The following is a 20,216-nucleotide window of genomic DNA, read 5'->3' on the forward strand; positions in this document are numbered from 1 at the left end:
CTTGAAAAGTTGCCTTAACTAGAAAAAGAGTTAATCTTTACTTGCGTACAACAAAGCTTCTCTCAAAATATGAAATTACAGATATGCATACATAGTTTTTTTTTCTTTTTTTTTTAAGAAAAGTTAAATAATATAGACTAAATATCAAGAACAAAACATAGCTAGGCAATCCATTCAACTCAAATCTCGACAAAAATAGGGATTAATTTAGGGGATTTCAACAATAATATGTTAAAGGTTAATATTAAGGGTAATACAAGAAGTGGTTTGTTAGGCTCAAGGGGGTTTACTAGGGGTTAATCATGGAGGTAGGCTTTTCATGGCATGAGTGGGTTAATCCTAAGTGCCTTAATCATTTTGATATATCAAATCAAATGGTGTGGTCTCGACATGCATAATCAAACAAGTTCTAGAATAACAGTTCAATACTGACACACTCAAAGCAATAATAAAAGTGAGCATGAAAGAATTAATAGATGCTCAAAAGGCTCAAAAGTCTCACAAAAAATTATGGCTTTTTGATGTTTAGACTCGTGAATTCCAATTCAAAGTAATACCTAGACTTGGGGAAACAACCTATAATTTTAAATTCTTAAAAATCAACTTATCATGCTTGATTCTCTAATGTCTTAAAGTTTAAACAATCAATGCATAAATGCCTATATTTTAATTCCAGATATATAAATCAAAATCATAAATTAATTAAAATTTATCCTAAATATGATATGAGAGTTTTTGCAAGAGAACAAGATGATTATTCAGGGATTTTTTTGATAATGAAATAAATACCCCCACACTTAAGATGTACATTGCCCTTAATGTACAAAGATAGATATTAGAGTATAAAAATAAGATAGGGAGAGAAGTGAAACTTCCTGTATGATGAATTCCTCGAACTAGAGTTTTGGAGAGTGATCGGTTCGAGAGTGGAGGAGGATACTCCGGCGGTCGTAGAGGTTCATTAAGCCATAAGTCCTGCGCCAAAAGAATATTATATCTAGTGGTAGCTATGGTCGTGGTCGAGTAGGACATGGCAATCGTGGAGAACCTTTCCCGGTGGAGTTTTAGTTCCTATGTGAGGATGAGCTTAAGAGCTCTATATAACTGTGATAAAATCAGGAACTTTTTAGAGGATAGTAGGAAGAATGAGTACTCGAAAAGAAATAATAGAAATTTATAATAAAATTTTAAATCTGCTAAAAAAATAAAAATTAAAAAATTAAAAATTAAAAAGTAGTTTGAATAAAAATTAAAAAAACATAAAATAATAAAATAAATATTTCTAAACATCTTCATCACTGGATGGTTCGCGATGAGATGTGGACTCGCGGAAGATGTCGCTCCCTTCCTCTTCTTCGAGGCTGGTACGGTAGTTTTCTTTCCTCTTTAAGATGACATTGAAGGCACTAAGTGAGAGAGATTGAGCTTTAAAAATGAAGTTGGAGGCTGTGCACAGGCGTGGCAGGGGGTACAGTCGTGTGGAAGGAAAATAGAGGGAAAAGAGATGGGAAAGTGAGGATTAATGCAGGGGAAGTGGATTTTAGGATGGTTTGGGGGTTGGGAAATGCAAATCTAAGGAATGGTGGCTGGAATAGGGATTAGGGTGTGGAGAAGGGGAGATTTCGGCTAGGGTTTTGAAAGGAAAAAGAAAATGAACAGTGGTTTGCTTATATAGGGGGAAGCTAGACGGCTTAGGGCCACACTCGTGTACTCTAAAAGTGAGCCCGTGTTTTTCGAATTTTGCAAATTAGGTCGTGCCCGGCTACTATCCCACGCACGTGTGTCTTGGGCGTGTGTAGCCCACGGCCATATCGCACGGTCATGCCTAGCTTTGTTTGCTTCTCCCACACCCGTGTGTTATGGTACCATGCACGTGTATTGTTGTACACGGCTGAACGGCACGGGCCTGTCTCACACCCGTATCGAGGAAACAAAATCGAGCCTTGTCCCTAGCACGCCCGTAGTTTTCCATCCCCACGCCCGTGGTCTCCTATCATGTTCACCCATGGCCATGTCGCACGGTCGTGGGGATTTATCGCACCCCGTGTTTTAGGGAAATCATGTCCTACTTCCACACGGCCATATCGCACGGCTGTGTCTCTTCCCTTGTTTGGCGATGGCTTTAGGCACGCCCGTGTGCCTGGTCGTGTGTGCTGAAAAACTTTGCAATTTAAAGATTAAGTTAATGATTAAGTTAATGATTCAAAGTGTTAGAAATTAAAAATATGTTAGTGCTCGGGTTGCCTCCCGAGAAGCACTTATTTATAGTCTAAGCTGACTTACCTCTCTAGTGAATGGTCAGGGTGGTTCGAAGAGTTTATACTCCTTATTCCTGCTATCAATCTCATCAAAATAAGGTTTTAATCGGGTGTTGTTTACCTTAAAAGTGCCGAACTTGGGGTTACTCACCTCTACCGTACCGAATGGAAAAATACTAAGTACCGTAAGAAGGATTTTCTCATTCGGTGTGGTAGTGTCAATGTGGGGATCTACGGCATCTAGTAAGACTTTATCGCCAAGCTTAAGTTGATTAGGAGAGGTATCGGCCTTGTTTTGACATAGTTTCGATTTATCACATGTTCTCGATTTGTGTACTTGCCATTCGTCTAGCTCCTCTCTGTAGCCTTCGTTCTTCATGAATGTGTCTTTTATCATTTCTGGAACATGGCTCGTGAACTTCTTTGAAGCTTAATTTCTGCAAAGTCATATTGTCAGTTTTAGTAGATTGGTGTGGACTATTACATTCAATGTTTGATGTGATGCCAGAATTATGTGCTTGAAGGGTGATTGTTTCGTCTCCCACACGAAGTGTAAGCTCACCTGTGCCAACATCAATAATTGTTTTAGCAGTTGCTAAAAAGGGCCTCCCTAAAATCAAAGGGGTGTTATTATCCTCCTCTATGTCTAGAACAACGAAATCAACGGGGAATATGAACTTATCTACTTTCACAAGTACATCTTCAATAATACCCTTAGGAAATATTATAGTTTTATCTGCCAATTGAATGCTCATCCTAGTTTGTTTAGGTTTCCCAAGACCTAGTTGCTTAAACATTTTGTAAGGTATTATGTTAATACTAGCCCCTAAATCAGCTAATGTATAACGTATATCTAAACTACCAATTAAGCAAGGATTTGTAAAACTTCCTGAATCTTTCAATTTGTGGGGTAGCTTATTCTGTAGAATAGCTGAGCAGACTGCATTTAGCTCCACATGTGACGCTTCGTCAAACTTTCGCTTATTTACTAAAATCTCTTTTAAAAATTTCATTGCGTTTGGCATCTGCGACAAAGCTTCAATAAACGGTAAGTTAATATGTAATTTTTTCAAAAATTTAAGGAATTTACCGAATTGTTCATCTGAGCGGTTTTTCCTTGTCGCGTTAGGGTATGACACACAAGGTTTATATTCGACAGTCACTGGTTTGTTTGTATTTTGACCTACCTCATCTCTCCATTTGCTTACCACAATTTCTTGCCTCAGTTCTGGTTCAGGCTCAACGACTCCTTCGTCATCTTGAGTATTAATTGCATTGAGTTGTTCCCTTGGGTTAGGTTCGGTATTACTTGGCAAACTACCTTGAGGTCGTTCAGAGATCAGTTTGGAAAGCTGGCCTATCTGAGTTTTGAGTCCTTGGATCGATGCTTGTTGATTTTTAAGTGTTGTCTCAGTATTTTAGAAACGGGTTTCTGACATTGATATGATTTGAGAGCATCTCCTCAAGGTTTAGTTTCTTCTCTTGTTGATAAGGTGGCTGTTGAAAACCCTGAGGATTTTATGGCTTTTGATTTCCTTGACCACCTTAGGAGAAATTTGGGTGGTTCCTCCAATCTGCATTATAAGTATTACTGTATGAGTTATTTTGAGATCTAAAGTTATTATTACCTATATATTTGACTTGTTCCTCTTCGGTTGTGGGTTGAAGGATTGATATTCTGTATGCACACCTCCTCCGCTTGAGTCACACCTCATTACTGGATGTACCTGCGTAGAACCAAGAAAACTATCAATCTTTTTATTGAGAAGTTCTACCGATTTGACAAAGATAATGGCGAGTCGACGTTATAAACGCCGACTGTTTTTGTTGGCTTAGTCCTCATGACTTGCCACTGATAGTTATTCAGTTACATTTCTTCAATGAATTCATAAACCTCTTTAGGTGTTTTGTTGTTGATGGTTCCCCAGCAGCTGCGTCAACCATTTGCCGAGTCGAGGGATTCAGACCATTGTGGAATGTTTGTACTTGAAGCCAAAGCGGTAACCCATGGTGAGGGCACCTTCTCAGTAAGTCCTTGTATCTCTCCCATGCATCGTAAAGTGTTTCTAAATCCATCTGCACAAAAGAAGAGATATCATTACGTAATTTAGCCGTTTTAGCCGGCGAAAAATATTTTAGTAAAAATTTCTCGGTCATTTGTTCCCAAGTAGTGATAGACCCTCGTGGTAATGAGTTCAACCACTGTTTAGCTTTATTTCTCAGTGAAAAGGGAAATAACCGAAGACGAATGGCATCATCAGAAACGCCATTGATTTTGAATGTATCGAAAAATTCTAGGAAATTTGCTAAGTGAGCGTTGCGATCTTCATCCTACAAACCATCAAACTGAACAAAATACTGTATCATCTGAATAGTGTTAGGTTTTAATTCAAAAGTATTTGCAGCTACAGCAGGTCTAACTATACTAGATTCAATTTCTATTAAAAAAGGTTTAGCATAATCATACATAGTACGTGGAGCAGGATTTTGATTAACCGCAATTGCAGGAGGTAGTTGATTACCTTAGTTTTCAGCCATCTCTTCCATTAGGGGTTGAGTATCGTCTTCTTGCTCATTCTCCATGTATCTTAAGCTGCGCCTTATTTCTCTTTGATTTCTACGAACTGTACGATCGATTTCTTCGTCAAAAAGTAATGGTCTCAACGGGTTTCTTCTAGTCATAAACTATAAAAACCTGCCAAGAGAAAGAATAAATAAATTAATAGATAATAAAAATTAAATTAAATTGCAAGAAAATTAAATGGCTAAAGTAATAAAACTTCAGCGTTCCTAATATTTTAGTTCCCTGGCATCGGCGCCAAAAACTTGATCGCATGATTCGTAACAAGTGATAAATGTTTATAATGAAGATCAAACCTAGATTAACTATTATCACAATGAAAAGACAAGTGCACCTATCGAACAATAGTATAGTAATGGCAAGACCGTGATATCATACCCAAGGGAACCAAAAGTACTAGTAATAACTATCTTTTTATTATCTAGCCTAAGAATAAAAGGGTTTGTTTTAATTAACTAATTATTTAAACTAAGAACGTACAGAGAAACGAATTGAGGAATTGCTTTTGGGAAAATCGATTGACTTGAGACAATACCTAAGGAAAAATTCACCTAGACTTTACTTGTTATTCTGGCTCCGAATCGGACGATTTATTCATTCAACTTGTTCCGTAGAGATCCCTAAGTTATGTTATTATCCCTATTCAAAACTAATAACGTCTAATCCCTAGATTGAATAACCGAGACTATTCTCTAATTAACATTTTAGGGTTGCATTAACTCGATCTATGGATCCTCTTATTAGGTTTCACCCTAATCCGGAAAAATCTGGTCACCCTATTTCTAGGCGCGCAATCAACTCCGCTTAATTATGACAAATGTACTCTTAGATAGGGTCTATTCCTCCTCTGAATAAGAGCGTGTCTTGAATCAGTATCCTAAGATATCAAAACAAGAATTAAGAGCACATAATGAAGAACAAGTTAAATATTTATCATACGATTCAGAAAATAATAACAAGATTCGTCTTAGGTTTCATTCCCCTTAGGTATTTAGGGGTTTAGTTCATAACTAAATAAGAAAACATCTCCGAAGAATAAAGAATACAAAACATAAAGAAAACCCAAAACTCCTGAAGGGAAATTGAGGAGAGATCTTCAGTCTTGATGATGAATCCAGCTTCTGAGATGGATCAATCGGCTTCCTTGGGGTAATTCCTTACTCCCCTTCTCTGTCTCCCCTTTTTCCTCTCTTCTAGGGTGTATTTATAGGCTTTGGAATGCCTAGAAGTCCTCAAAAATGGCCTTTTCCGAATTGGACTTAACTGGGGCTCGGTAGGGACACGCTTGTGTGCCACGGCCGTGTGACGTGATTGCCAGGCCGTGTGAATCGTGAAAGCCTTGGTCGACAACCTCGAAAGACACGGGCGTGTGAGCTACCAGTGTGGCAAGGCTTAGGCCGTGTCATCTTCTCGATTTAGTCCATTTTGTCCCTTTTTGGCTTATTTTTGCCTCCTTTCGCTCTCTTATGCTCTCCTAGGTGTAAAACATGGAATTAAAGCGTTAGGAGCATCGAATTCACCAATTCTAATGAGAAATCATCCATAAAATGCATTAAACATGGGGTAAAAATATTTATAATTTACAGTTTATCATTTATTTACCTCTATTAACATGACTCGAACATTGAAGGATACACGGATCCAACCAACACATCAGTAAATCACTCAGTGCCTTATCGGCATTGAAGAAGTAAACAGTAACAGTACAGTACTCTACCTCATCGGATTAAACTAAAGTAACAGTAGCAGTATGACACACATGGTGCCTCATCGACTCGAAGTCGAACTAACAGTATGACACTTATAGTGCCTCATTTACTCAAGGTCAAAGTATCCCGGAACACTTCCAATCCTATGGCATGCCAACTATATCCGAGTTAGCCCGAATACTGTTAATAGGGTTTTCAATTCACTTTCAATTTTTCAACCAATACACATTTCAATTAATCACATATATTCTCAATTCAATACAATTCACTTTACTTTTCAATAACAAATATTCAAATTTCACAATAATCACATATTCATATTAATTTCATCACATTCCTAATCAATATATTTTCAAATATAACATACATCCAATATTCAATTATCACATCAATCACATATATCCATATAAATTCAATTCAATAACAATTACTAATACTTTCCTTAATTAATTACTATAACATATAAACCAAAATATAACAATTAATAATTAAAATTGATTAAATACCAATTCAATTTAAATTCAATACCAATGCTCAAATATTACATAAATCATAATTTCACAAACACTCAATTCAATATCAAATATACTACACTTACCTTAATTTTTTTTACCATAATCATTTAAATTAAAATATAACAATTAATAATTAAATTCAGATTATAGAAATACAAACCGTAATTTCCGAGCTAACCCTCGTTGACGTTGCCTTTTCATTTCTTAGCCAAGGTTTTTCCGGAACAACGTTAGCTACGAAAATTAAAACAATTAAAAATTATTAATACACTACCATTCAATTTCAATACCTTTAGCTACTTATTTATACTTCTACACATTTGCCCCAAAACATTTACATCCTATACAATTTAATCCATCATATTAACCAATTATTCCACAAGGTTCAAAGCAACTCATACTTTCAATTAATTCACAATTTTAATTCTTGAATTTACCATTTCTATAATTAACCAATTATACATATAATTTATTAACAATCCCTAAATTCTTGAATTTTATAACTTAACACCATGCTAATTTAATTTATAGCATTAAATTCCTTGAAAGCTAATATTAACAAAACTCATGGTACAAAATATTTTAATTACTCACTAAACTTAGTAATTCAACTCAAATTCCATGTACAAAGGAACAATCCACCAAAACAGTCCCTAGACTTCACAAAATTAACAATCTAACCTGCAATTCTATAAAAACAATCCCTTAATTCTTTCATTTATTCAACATAATCAATGTCTAGAAATCTAATAGCTTCCAAAATTTCAACATAAACCATGAAATATTTTGTTCTAGGTTTCTAAAAACTCAAAAATTACAACAAAAAGACTTAAATTGACTTATCAATTGAGCTTGGAACCTCATAACCCCAATTTTCCCTTTTCTTTCTTTCCTTCTTTCCTTCTTGTTTCGTTTGCCTATTCTGTTTCTATTTGTCTCTTTTTCTATCTTTTATTTCTTTTTATTTCCTTTATTTAATTAGTTTAATGTAATAACAAAATAATAATATAATATAATATTATTTAAGTAAATATGTAATAATTACTAATATATGTATTTTATTTTTCCACATGTCATCATTTGCACCATACATTTGTCAACTTTTTGGTTTATTTATAATATAATAATATAATTTACAATAATAATATACTTTATAATTAAATAATATATTTATATATATATTTAAAACATAACAATCTAAGATTTTTATCTAGCATATGCCGTCTCAACTTTAGAAAAAGGCATAATTTCCTATTTGATCCTTTTAACTTTTCTTTAATCTATAATTAAGCTTTCACACTTTATTCAATTTAATCCTTATACCTAATTAACGTTAATTTAAGCTAATTCACCTAACTAAACTCTAATTAACCACTCAATTAACTTTGTAAATATTTTTAATAAATATTTAAGAATCCATTTTTCAAAAATGGAGACACGAAATACACTTTTTCGATAATCGTAAAATTCGGGTTGTTACAGTATATGGTTATACTAGTACGTTAAGGTCATTGCATGATGTTTATGTTGGATTTGGTGCCTTGTGTGTAGTATATTCGTTTGTAAACTTGTAATTTTTTTGAAAAAATTGGTTAATAAAGCAAATTCATTGATTACATTACTTTGTATAATTGTCTTCACATGGTTTTTGCACAAAAAGCAAAATGGAAACAAATGTTTCTCATTGGTTGTCTAAATGTTTAACTAATATTAAGTGGTATTACATGGTTGGATCGTAGTACGAAAAGATAACTTGTATTAGTAGATGAACCCAAACATTTCCTTAGTATAATTAGAAATGAGCAAATCGGTTAAAATTCTAATATATTGTCTATTATGTCCAATTGGAGAGATGCCTTGTCTTGGGCATTGAAGTGGATGACTCCCAAAAGATAGAGACATAGATGTGACTGACTAGACTGACAGTACATTGGAAAGGACCCAAGAAAAATAGATATTAAATTTGTTTATGTGTTTATTCACTAGTGACTTTCATATTATGTCATACCTAAATCTTGAGTGGACGGCAGGCTATTATGCATTAATCGTACATTTTGATGTAAGTAAAAGCCTAAGTTCAAATAGATAAGGAATCGAAAACTGGTGCATTGCGTGTACGACTTCTGTAGTATGTAGCATCATTCACAACAGTGAAATTTATAGCCCAAAACATGGGTAAATGATATCCTCTCATTGACATTACATGGTTGATGAAAAGTAAACGTGGCCACGGGTCGTTCGTTTTTATAATGGATGACTTGATCACTATTGGATAGTGATTGACTTTTCATGAAGGAAGAAGTAATGGTTACCATGAGATAAAATAGGATCATATTAGGAGAGCGAATATTACCCCAAAAAGATCAATGATATTCTGTGAGGCAACACATTTATGGCAAGGCTATTGGACGAGCACTAAATAGTTGCTTTCGTAATGGTATGTCCTTAGGGAGAGCTCAGTCATGATACTATAGTGGAATAATTTCATGACAAAATTAGTTGATAATTAATAGGTAAAAATTTGGAACTTAATTATAAATCATTTGAGCCTCAACTACATATGTCCAATTAGTCCCTCCGCTAGCCCGTTAAAACCAAAAATGAATTACATGTTTAAATAGAAATAAAGGGAATGAATAGGAAAAGAGAAATGAGAAACATTCAAGAATGATTACAGTTTTTTCCGAAATGAAGAAATGGAATTATTTGAAAATGAATGTAGGTTTCCAAAAATGGAAATGGAAATGGAAATGAAAATGGAAATGATCCATTCGCAACTCTATTTGTATTACTTAAAAAATGATATGAAGAATGATTTAATGTTTTTGGACTATTTTGAAGCCTAAAAATGAAAATAAAACATTCGGTCATAATGAACATGTTGAGTTGTGAAATATTGAACATATTTTCATGAAATTTTACTAGGGGTAAAATCATCAAAATTTTGTTGGGGGTAAAATAGGGATGAGAAAAATATTTTATATATAAATATTAAAGTTTATTTTGGGAAATAGAAAAACTGAATCAAGTTGGATCACATTACAAAGTACTAGGTTGAAAAGGCCTGAGAAATACTCATAATTGTACTCAATGTGAGAGAGGCCCAAAAACCCCTTATGGACACGAAAGGGGCAGCAACCCTGTAGGAATACTAGGGTGTGTCATCCACCCTAGTCCTATTCTAAGTAAGATGTTTTTCTATTTGAAATAAACCACTACAACTCAACAATGGTTCTACCTTCTCTTCTAATAAATAAATGACACTAGTAGAGCTATAAACACAACTTTGAGAGTTTGTTATTCTACCAAAAAATAAAGAGAATTTATTCTCAACTATTACATATATTTTTCCGAAATAACAATTCTATCAGTTTTTGTCAATAAGAGAGAATTTTCATTTTCACCCCAAAAAGAGAGAAACTTTTTATAGTTCTGTGTTTGTCACACCCCAAAATTGGGCCTAGCAGTTTTGAAGGCAAATTAAGAATTTTGGCTTAAAATGGGTTTGAAAATTTTGAATTGTCATAACCCAAAACTTTTTTCGTCTTTGGCTTTTTAACAATTAAATCAATTTTTAAAAATAATTTTCAAAAGACTTTCAATGTTAAAATAAGGATTGTTTTGTAAGATGGTTCAATTTAAGAGTAGTTAAAAAGCAATTTTACCAAAATTTTAAAAATACCCTATTTTCCCCTCCATCGTTATAAAACCCAAGTTAGTTTTTCTTCATATTTTTGTTGTCGTCCCTTGTTCTCCCCAGGATTCTCCCTCTCAATTTTATTTTACAAACTTCATTCTTTTAACTTCTATCATCCCTGAAGCCATAAATTTCCATAGAATTTCAAGAAAAACACCCAAAACACCATTAATTTTGTCATCTCTCAAGCTTGTGGGTTTTTCGAGTTTTCAAGCAAAAGCTCGTTTCTCTTCCATCAAAGGTAATAGTTTGATTTCTTAATAGTTTTTAATGTTATCTGGTCTTTTAAACTGAGTTTTTAGCCATTAAATTGCATGTTTTGAATAAAAACTGAAAATTAGGTCGTTAATGGTAGATTTTGGTAAAGTGTTTTCAATTAGTTTTGACATGATTAGAAGGTTTCTAAACATTCCTTAAAATTTTGTTAAAGAATTTCAACGTTTTATTGAGTTTTTGTGAAAATTGTCATTGTATGTCAAAATTTTAGATCCATGAATCTACGTAGTTTTGAGTAGTTTGAAGGTTGAAAATTGTTCTTAGATTATAATTAGATGATTGGAATCGATTATAGACAATGAGAATGAGTAAAGATTAAGATATTTAAGTTTCAAGTTTGTCAGTTGAAATTTCAATTTCCTGAGGAATATAACTTAGGCACTCATTTTTGGTTGGTTTAGGTGAGTCTTTGGTGGCTAATTGATTATGTATATTGTGTGGTTATTATGTGTGAAGCATCAAAACTGCTGAATCCTTTTACAAGCGATGTAAAAGGCTAGGAAAAACTAGTTTAAGCTTTCGGCAATTAGGCGAAAGCGTGATTGGTGAGTGTTTGGAATCGCTACTTGTAGACACGATTCATAATGTTAATTGGGAGCTTGGGAATAGCCTAAACCCCTACACTAAATTTTGAGTGTAAGCTTTCTATTTCCCTTTCTTTATTTTGGCAGATTATGTGATTATGTAAATAATTGTGGATTGATTATTATTGATGCAATATTGTGACATGAGACATGTGTGATAACTATTGTGAATTGTGTTATGTTGTGGGCATGATACACATACTAAATGACAGTGATAATGATATGCTAATAATGCAAATATGTAGCGAAAGTGAGCAAATTTTCAATAAGTATATATGTGTTGAATTGTGGAATGTGATATTATTATGACAAGTAATATTTGAGAATACTTGTATGTGATATATGATGTACCTATTTTAATGCACACATATATGGTCGGATACGTGATGGATCAATGAGCATTATTGTGGCACTTAAAGTGCAATTAAATGTGAATTCAATAAGCATGCAATGTGTACAAGTTTGTGATGTAAATTGATGAATATGAATAGAGATAATGTGCATTAAACCACTAATTAAAAGTGTGTAATTGTGGATATATTGACCTTGTGGTTTCTTAAAACTATTGGATATAGTTAGCATGCCATAGGATTATGAGTACTCACCAGTATGTTTTGTGATTTGGGCATTGAGATCCTTGGACAATTTGGAGAGATAAGGGAAGTGAGCTAAGCTCCATTTACTAGGATGTGTTGGTGTGTTAGAGAGTGTTAGCTAAATGCTACGCTTTTGGGACATATTTGACTCTACGAGTCATTTGGTGTTTTAGAGATTTGTGTATCAGATATGTGGTGATAAAGCCCACTTTTATGTTTCATAGCCTTGAATGTCAAATTATCGTTTAAATATGATCTTATATATTGTGATAATACAATGTGATATGGATGCATAAACATGTGAATAATATTCTAAATGAATTTATATAAGTTTCATGAAAATGTTAGTATGTTCTCATGGTAAATTGTGTATGTAATTGTTGTAACAACCGTTTTTAGTCAAATAGGAACAATGGTTTTGGGACCATAAATTTGAGGTTAAAATATTTATTTTATTATTATTTTAATGTTTACAGCATGATTGTATAATTGTGTGAAAATTTCGTTAAGAAATTTTATAGTTTGAGTGCTTAATTTGATAAAAAGGACTGAATCGCGTAAAATGTAATTTTGTAGGACCTAATTGAAATTCAGCTAGCATGGGTTGTGGTTGAATTGCATGGATTTGTGATTTTATGAAATAGGGACTAAATTATAAAAATGTGAAATGTTAGGGGCAAATTCGTAAAATTTCCTTAATGTATAATTTGGACTAAATTGAATAAAGAGATTATTAAATAAGTTAATTTTTATTACATTTAGATTAAAAAAGGTGAAATACGGACTTAGATCGAGGAAAGAACAAAGTTTGGGATTAATCAACTCGTTTTATCGTTTTTGCATTTGAGGTAAGTTTGTATGTATTAAACATTATTACAGTTGTGCTTTAAATGTTTTGATATTGTCTAAATTGTGAATACGACATTGTGAACTTGTTCGATGAAGTTTCAGCATTGGAAATCCCTATTGAACCTTAGGAATAGTTTAGGATACAAATGACATGTCATTAGGGGTTATGTGATTTGGGTGCTGGTTCGTATGTCCTACCAGTGGCTGAGTTATCCAGCATGTGTTGCGGATACTCGTCAGCTTGTGTGAGTAGACCCATTGATAGCTTGAGGATGAGCATTATTAAAATATGATATTGAGATAGCTTCGACTATATATATGTGGCACTTAGGGTGCGAGTTTCCCGAGTATCCGATAGTATTTCGAATGGTTCAACGGGTATATCGAAGGCAAGAATGAGTTTGAGACTAAATAGAGGTGGTACAGGTATGTACATGAATCGTACAAGCTTTGAATCAAAGAAATTGATGGATTGCATATTTAGTAATATGATTAAATATGTGAAAGATTTGTCAGATAATATGATTTATGTGTTGATATATATATTCGATTGTTTGAATTGTGTATTTATAGTTAATTGATTTTAATACTATTTTACTGTGTTTATTTCCCATGTTTTATAGTGAAATCAAAGCTAGCTCAGATTCAGGGATCGTCAGAGACTTCGTCACACTATCCTACTATCTCTTGGGTACTTTTGAACTTAAGTGTATAGGATTATGGTCATTTTGATATATAGTTTGGTAATGAATTTGGTCATTTGAAATGGCTTGTAAATGTTAATGTTTTGGTTTTGCATATAGCCATGAGATTTGGCTTAATTTTGGTTGGTTTAGTTGTGTATATATATATATATATGTATGTGCTTATGGCTTATGATGTGTGTTTAAGGATGGCTTTGTGATGATTGTTGATAAATAGCATGGTGAATATCAAATGGTATAAATTTAAGTTTGGTATGTTGGTGAAATTAGGTAAATAATGTATTTTTGGAAAATGATCATATTGATGATTTGAGATAGTGAAATTGATATGAATTGGAATGGCATATTGTGGTATTGATGTGTTTTGTATTGGTTGGTGTTGAAAAGGTATGAATTATGTTTGAATGAGGTTAATAGAATGTCTATTTTTATGCCATGAATTGTGTCATTTGGTTTAATATAGGTATATGTAAATTGGGTGGCAAAATGGCTTGGTAAATAGCTTATTTTTGTCCACACTGGCAGAGACACGGGCGTGCGTCTCAGCCGTGTGTGACACACGGTCAGGGTATTGAAATTGAAATCAAGTTAGTATGCTCCACACGTCCTGGAACACTGCTTGGCACACAGCCATGTGTGGCCATTTTTAGGGCACATGGGCTAGTCACACAGGCGTGTGTGTTGGCCATGTGACCCAAGTCAGAGAGTTACACAGGGTCGGACATGGGCTGGGACATGGCCATGTTGTAACACCCCAAACCCAGCCTATACATTATGGTTGAATCCGACGATGTCACATGAGAGTGTTTTTAAACAAACCATTTTGATTTATAAACCGTCCAGTTGTTATCCTTTACTTAGTCGAAAAACGGGAAATAATCGAATCATTTTGAAAACATTTCTTTATCGCGGAAGCATCAAAACCCCATTTATTGTAAACATTTTAAGAAACCATTTCTAGTTTTGAAAAACTCTTAGCTTATTTAAAGAAAAACCTTATTTTAGCGCTGCAGTCTACATTCCAAATCACAGTTCAAAAACCCAAATTAAAAACAAGAGTCTGAGTCCCCAATTACCTCAAAACTCCCAAAATAATGAGTAAAGCAAAAGTATTAAGTTCATAAACCAAGATGTAGTTGATCGTGGTCACCATTGAGTCCTCTATTGCACCGATCCGCCTACTGCTAGGGATTACCTGACAGATAAAATAGAAAGGGTGAGTTTTCGTAAACTCAGTGTGTACATCCCCACAGTTCAGCATGTATACAGACATATCACAGAATACAGTCATAATTCAAGCCTGAGCCCTTAACAGATACGGTGTGGGCCTTGGCCCACTCAGAACAGAATCAGATACACCATGCATACAGTTTAGAATAACAGAACATGCCCACCAAACCTGCACACCAACTCCGTCCAATCTAACACACCATGTGGGGATAAAATCGACTCACCCATCCCTACACACCAAATATGGGGATAAAATCGACCTATCCAACCCTACACACTATAAAGTACTGTAATGTTGTACATGTCATAATTATGCATCTTAGCTGCCAGATAACAGGCTTATTAAGCTTTTCAGATACTTCCCTCGCTTCATCAAACCTACCCCAATGCAATGCATCATACAATATGGCATGCTATAATGCAGGTTAACAGTCATACATTTATATTCAGAACAGAACAGATAAACATGCTGAGTGTAACATGCTAGTACATACATCACCTAATCAGATCACAATAATAGGGGTCAAAGATATCCTTTCCGACCCTATGACAGGTCACAGTCGACTTGGGCGACCCGTGCAACCTTACAGTATAATTCAGAAAAATGGGCTTACACGCCCATGTGGCCTGCCCGTGTAGGCCCACACCCCCGTGTGGCCCATACAGCCCAAATTAGCCCTGGCCATGTGGATCACACGACTTGACCCAGAATTCCACACGCTCGTGTGGCCCACACGGCCCAATTGGCCATGTCCGTTGTACCCGTGTCGCATGCGCACGGCCTGATTCGTCGACCACACGCCCGTGTACTGTCACATGGCCTACCACACGGGCGACCACATGCCCGTGTGGCGTCGACAGAATACTTTTTGGCTCTTTGTCGAGTCTCATTTATAGTGCGTTTAGAGTACACACCTGCTACGATTCGATGCCTAAATAATCCTCGAGCACTCCAGGACCTAATATCGAGACACACAACCAATTTAGCGCATCCACAAGTAAATTGATAATCAAGAATGAATGAAATCTCAACTTACCGCCCTTCGATAATGATGCTACGACACGAAAAACTCACTGTCGTCCACAGCCTCTTTATATGCTGTTAACAGAAACAATAACCATATTACTAAATGATCATTATCAACCTACATTGGAGAAAACGAGAAAACTTACCAAACCTGCTTGAGTGCGATAACATAAAAGAGATTATGTAAGAGGCTAGGTTATGGAGAAAACAAAGCAACGAAGTGGGAAAGAGAACCAACAAAATTCGGCAGAAAGGGAAATAGAGGGTCGGTAGGGAGTAGGAAGAAAGAAAGAAGAGGGAAACCAAAATTTGCCATAAAGAAAAATGAAAATCAAAGATTCTGATAACCCTCATATCCAATCCCCCTTAATTCTCTCCACTAACCCACCACATTCAACTACCCAGATTTTTAGTCCAACTCAAACTTTTTAGGTTGCACGAGAAAAAATAATGCCTACGTAAAGACTCGAACACAAGACCTCCAATACTCCAACACTCCACTTAACCACCAGACCAGCAGGCCCATTCTAATAAGCTTTTACAAATAAATACTTATAAGCCTAATCACCAAAGACAAGGCTTTATTCAAATAAAACCAAATTTTTTCCCAAGCTAAGGCTTGAACTTGGGATCTCTCACACACACCCAGAACACTTGACCACTGAAGCAGATACACAGTTGTGTCAAATGATTACAGAAACAATTTTATAAAATTTAGGGCGTTACACATGTGATCCCATTTTGAATGTCCACACGGCCTATGACACGGTCGTGTCTTTGGTCGTGTGAGACACACGGCTAGGCCACACGAGGCGTGTGTCCCCTGTATTTTGTAAAAATTTTCTAAGTGTTCCAAAAGTTTCATAAGTTATTAGTTTAGTCCCAAACCACCCCGAATAAATGTTTTAGGCCTCGTAGGCTTATACTAGGGACGAAATGTATGTTGTTGAATGATGATTATTTTGAAACTTGAAAATGTATGTGTAATTGTATAAAATGTTTGGTAATGCTTCGTAACCCTATTCTGGCGTTGAATACGGGTGAGGGGTGTTACATTGTAGTTTGGGTCATTTTCATTTAACTTGTGAATGCATGTTAATATATAAGTTAGACTTGTGAGTTATTAAAATGTGTATACGATGTTTAGTTTTGATGAATTATTGAAAAATGAAATATTTGTATATAAGTTGAGTGTAGTTGTACATGAGAGTATATGTTAGTTTTATGATTTAATGAAGTGTAAATATGTAACAGCCCGATTTTGGGTCTAGTCGGAACAGTGGTTTCGGGACCACAAACCCGACGAGAAAAAAATTTATTTTATTATATTTTATAGTCTATAAATTTATGAAAATATTTCGTAAAAATTTCATTCGAAAATTTTGACGTTTGAGCACTCAATTTAGTCAAAAGGACTAAATTGTAAAAAGTGTAAAAGTTGAGTTCTTTATATATGAGGTGCCTAATTGTTATGAGTTTTAAATTGAAAGACCTTATGTGATAATTATTCCTTTAATAAGTTAGTGAATGGATATTTTTTTGGTATTTTTGAAATTTGGTTGAAATAAAAAGGGTAATTTTGTAAATTAATTAAAATAATCTAATAAGACAAAAATGATAAAAGCTATCATTTTTTTTCCATTCTTTCTTCTTCAACCGTGGGAAAGAACTGAAAATGGCAGCCATGGATGAGCTCCATTCAGCCAAGCTTCTATGGCTTCTATAGGTACGGTTTTTGTCCCGTTTTTAATGATTTTCGTATTTTTGAGATCCGTGAAGCTTAAATTTTCTATTTCTACCAATTGATTGAAGAGAAATTAGAGTTTAAAAATTTACCCATTCATGATATGGTTGTGTTTTGATGATTTATAGTGGATAATGAATGTTTGATGTATTAAATATGAGTTTTATTCAATGAATTTCGATAAAAATGTCAAAAAGGGGTTAAATTGTAAAAGTTATAAATTAGTCATAAGTGTGTGAATTAGTGAAAATTTGGAGTTTCCATAGAAGAGAAAAATGTTCAGAATGTCTTAAACCTTATAGAAATTGAATAAAAAATTAATTTACGAGTATTGGGGCAAAAGTGCAAATATGTAAAAGTTTAGGGGTCAAAATGAAAATTTGTAAAAATATGATTTTCAGACCCATATGAATATTGTGACTGATTGGTAGGATAAATGTGATGTTATAGATGATGAAAATTGAGATTTGGACCTAGAACGGAAAGAAATCAATTTATGGACGAGTATGTCTTTTCACCTTTGTGGTATCGAGGTAAGTTCATGTGTAAATAATGTAGCATAATTGTTATTTTAAGTTATTGATGTTAAATATATGATATGCTGATTTTTATCATGAAATATATGCTTTGTGGTTATTTTGAATAAAATGCAAGTTATGTGTATTATCATTAAATATAAAGTGCTACCAGAGTATTGGTTTGGCATTTTACGGAAGATGGCAAGGATATGTGTTTGAGGAAAATCCCGTTTGAACCTTAGGAATAGATTAGGATACAAGTGACATGTCACTAGGATGGTTGACCATCCGAACTCGTTGAGTTGAGTCCGAGTTCACTTATGGATGCGAATGTTCGAGCTCATTGAGTTGAGTCCGAGTTCGTGAGATGTAACTAGGCATCCGAGCTCGTTGAGTTGAGTCCGAGTTCACTTATGGATGCGAACGCCCGAGCTCGTTGAGTTGAGTCCGAGTTCACTTATGGGCGGGTTACATGGTAGCTTGGCTACATATGTGGCACTTATGTGCAAACTTTTCATGTATCCAAATTATATTCCGATGTGTTCAACGGGTAAAATTCTACTCAAACGGAGGAATACTCGAGATGAAAGGGACGTATTGGTAAATGTTGTAAAATGGATACTTTGAACAGGTATGTACTTAACCCTCGGGTTGAAAAATCGACATAACAACAATATGGTAAGATGATAAATGAAAATGTGATATGAATGTCTCGGTGATGATTATACAAACGATGTGGTATTAATTTTGTGAACAATGATCATGAATGAGTAATTTAGCCTTGACAGATTCGAGTTACTGCAGTAGTGTAACTTTGAAAATACACTAAAAATAGTGGAAAATGAGTTAGAGGCAGAATAAAATATGGGATTAAAGCTTAATGAGTCTATTTTCACATGAAAGAAATAGGGGAAGAAAAAGAATTCCATATTGTGTGATATTTGAATTCTTGTGAAACAGGGTCTGAATAAATTCGAGATCCCCTATTATGACTTTAGAAATTCACAAAAAATTGTACAAAAATTATTAAGAGTTATAACTTACATGAATGGATTCCTTATTGAGTCTATTTTTATGGGAAATAAACGGCATAACCGTTGGAATTTTGTACAGGGAGAAATTCGGTTTGTAGTGCACAGGGGTCAGAGTGGTCATACCCTGAAACAGGGGAGATTTTAACTAATAAACTGTACTAATTGGCCCAACCAAAAATTCTAGAAAAAAATTAGTAAGTATAAATATGAGTCTAGTTTCAAGAGAAATAGACGAAAACATTTTTAGAGTCTTGTACTATGAGATAATTGAACTTTAGTACAGAAGGGTCGAAACTGTCAGACAGTGAATCAGGGGTAACTTTGAGGAATAAACTGTACTATTTGGCTTAACGAAAAATTCTGGAAATTTTATGGAAGAAAGGAAAATAAGTCTAGTTTCAGGGAAAATTAACAGAACTTAATTCGGAGTTTCGTAGCTCCAGATATAAATAATTTAGTGACCGTTGCTCAGGAAGACAGCTTGTAGTGAACTTGAGAATATGTTGTAAACATTGATAAAACAAGTTAATGAGTTGCTTATTGTTTTCATATGAACTTACTAAGTAAAGCTTACCCCTTCTTTCCCATGTTTTCTAGAGTTTCCAAGTTAGCTCGGGTTGGAGGCCGTCGGAGATATTATCACCCTATCGAGTTAACGTTATCGAGTAAGTAAACTCAAGTGATTGAGTCTATGGCATGTATAAGGTTTTAATGTGAGTATGTAATATTATGATTTAGCCAAAGGCATTGGCTTGTTATTAAGGTAGTATTAGTTATGTAAATTGGCCTATGTCGGCTAATATCGTTATGGGCCCAGATGATTATTCTTATGCATTTATGTTATTATTTCTTGTGATGTGGCTTACAACATGTATGCCTAGAGATTGAATTGAG

General features: G+C 34.4%; 1 long non-coding RNA gene and 1 other non-coding gene across 2 annotated transcripts; both read left to right on the forward strand.

The window, feature by feature from the left end:
- The first annotated feature begins 4,260 nt into the window (after positions 1–4,260).
- On the forward strand, positions 4,261–4,367 carry LOC128294868 (small nucleolar RNA R71). The gene has a single exon (XR_008285175.1). It is a non-coding gene; the product is annotated as a small nucleolar RNA R71 (small nucleolar RNA).
- A 13,298-nt stretch (positions 4,368–17,665) lies between these two features.
- On the forward strand, positions 17,666–20,007 carry LOC128294214 (uncharacterized). Its single transcript, XR_008284526.1, has 3 exons — positions 17,666–17,752; positions 18,221–18,303; positions 19,920–20,007. It is a non-coding gene; the product is annotated as an uncharacterized LOC128294214 (long non-coding RNA).
- The last annotated feature ends 209 nt before the right edge of the window (positions 20,008–20,216 follow it).

The sequence above is a fragment of the Gossypium arboreum genome, chromosome 6, assembly GCF_025698485.1.
Source record: "Gossypium arboreum isolate Shixiya-1 chromosome 6, ASM2569848v2, whole genome shotgun sequence".
In the NCBI taxonomy this organism is placed as follows: domain Eukaryota; kingdom Viridiplantae; phylum Streptophyta; class Magnoliopsida; order Malvales; family Malvaceae; genus Gossypium; species Gossypium arboreum.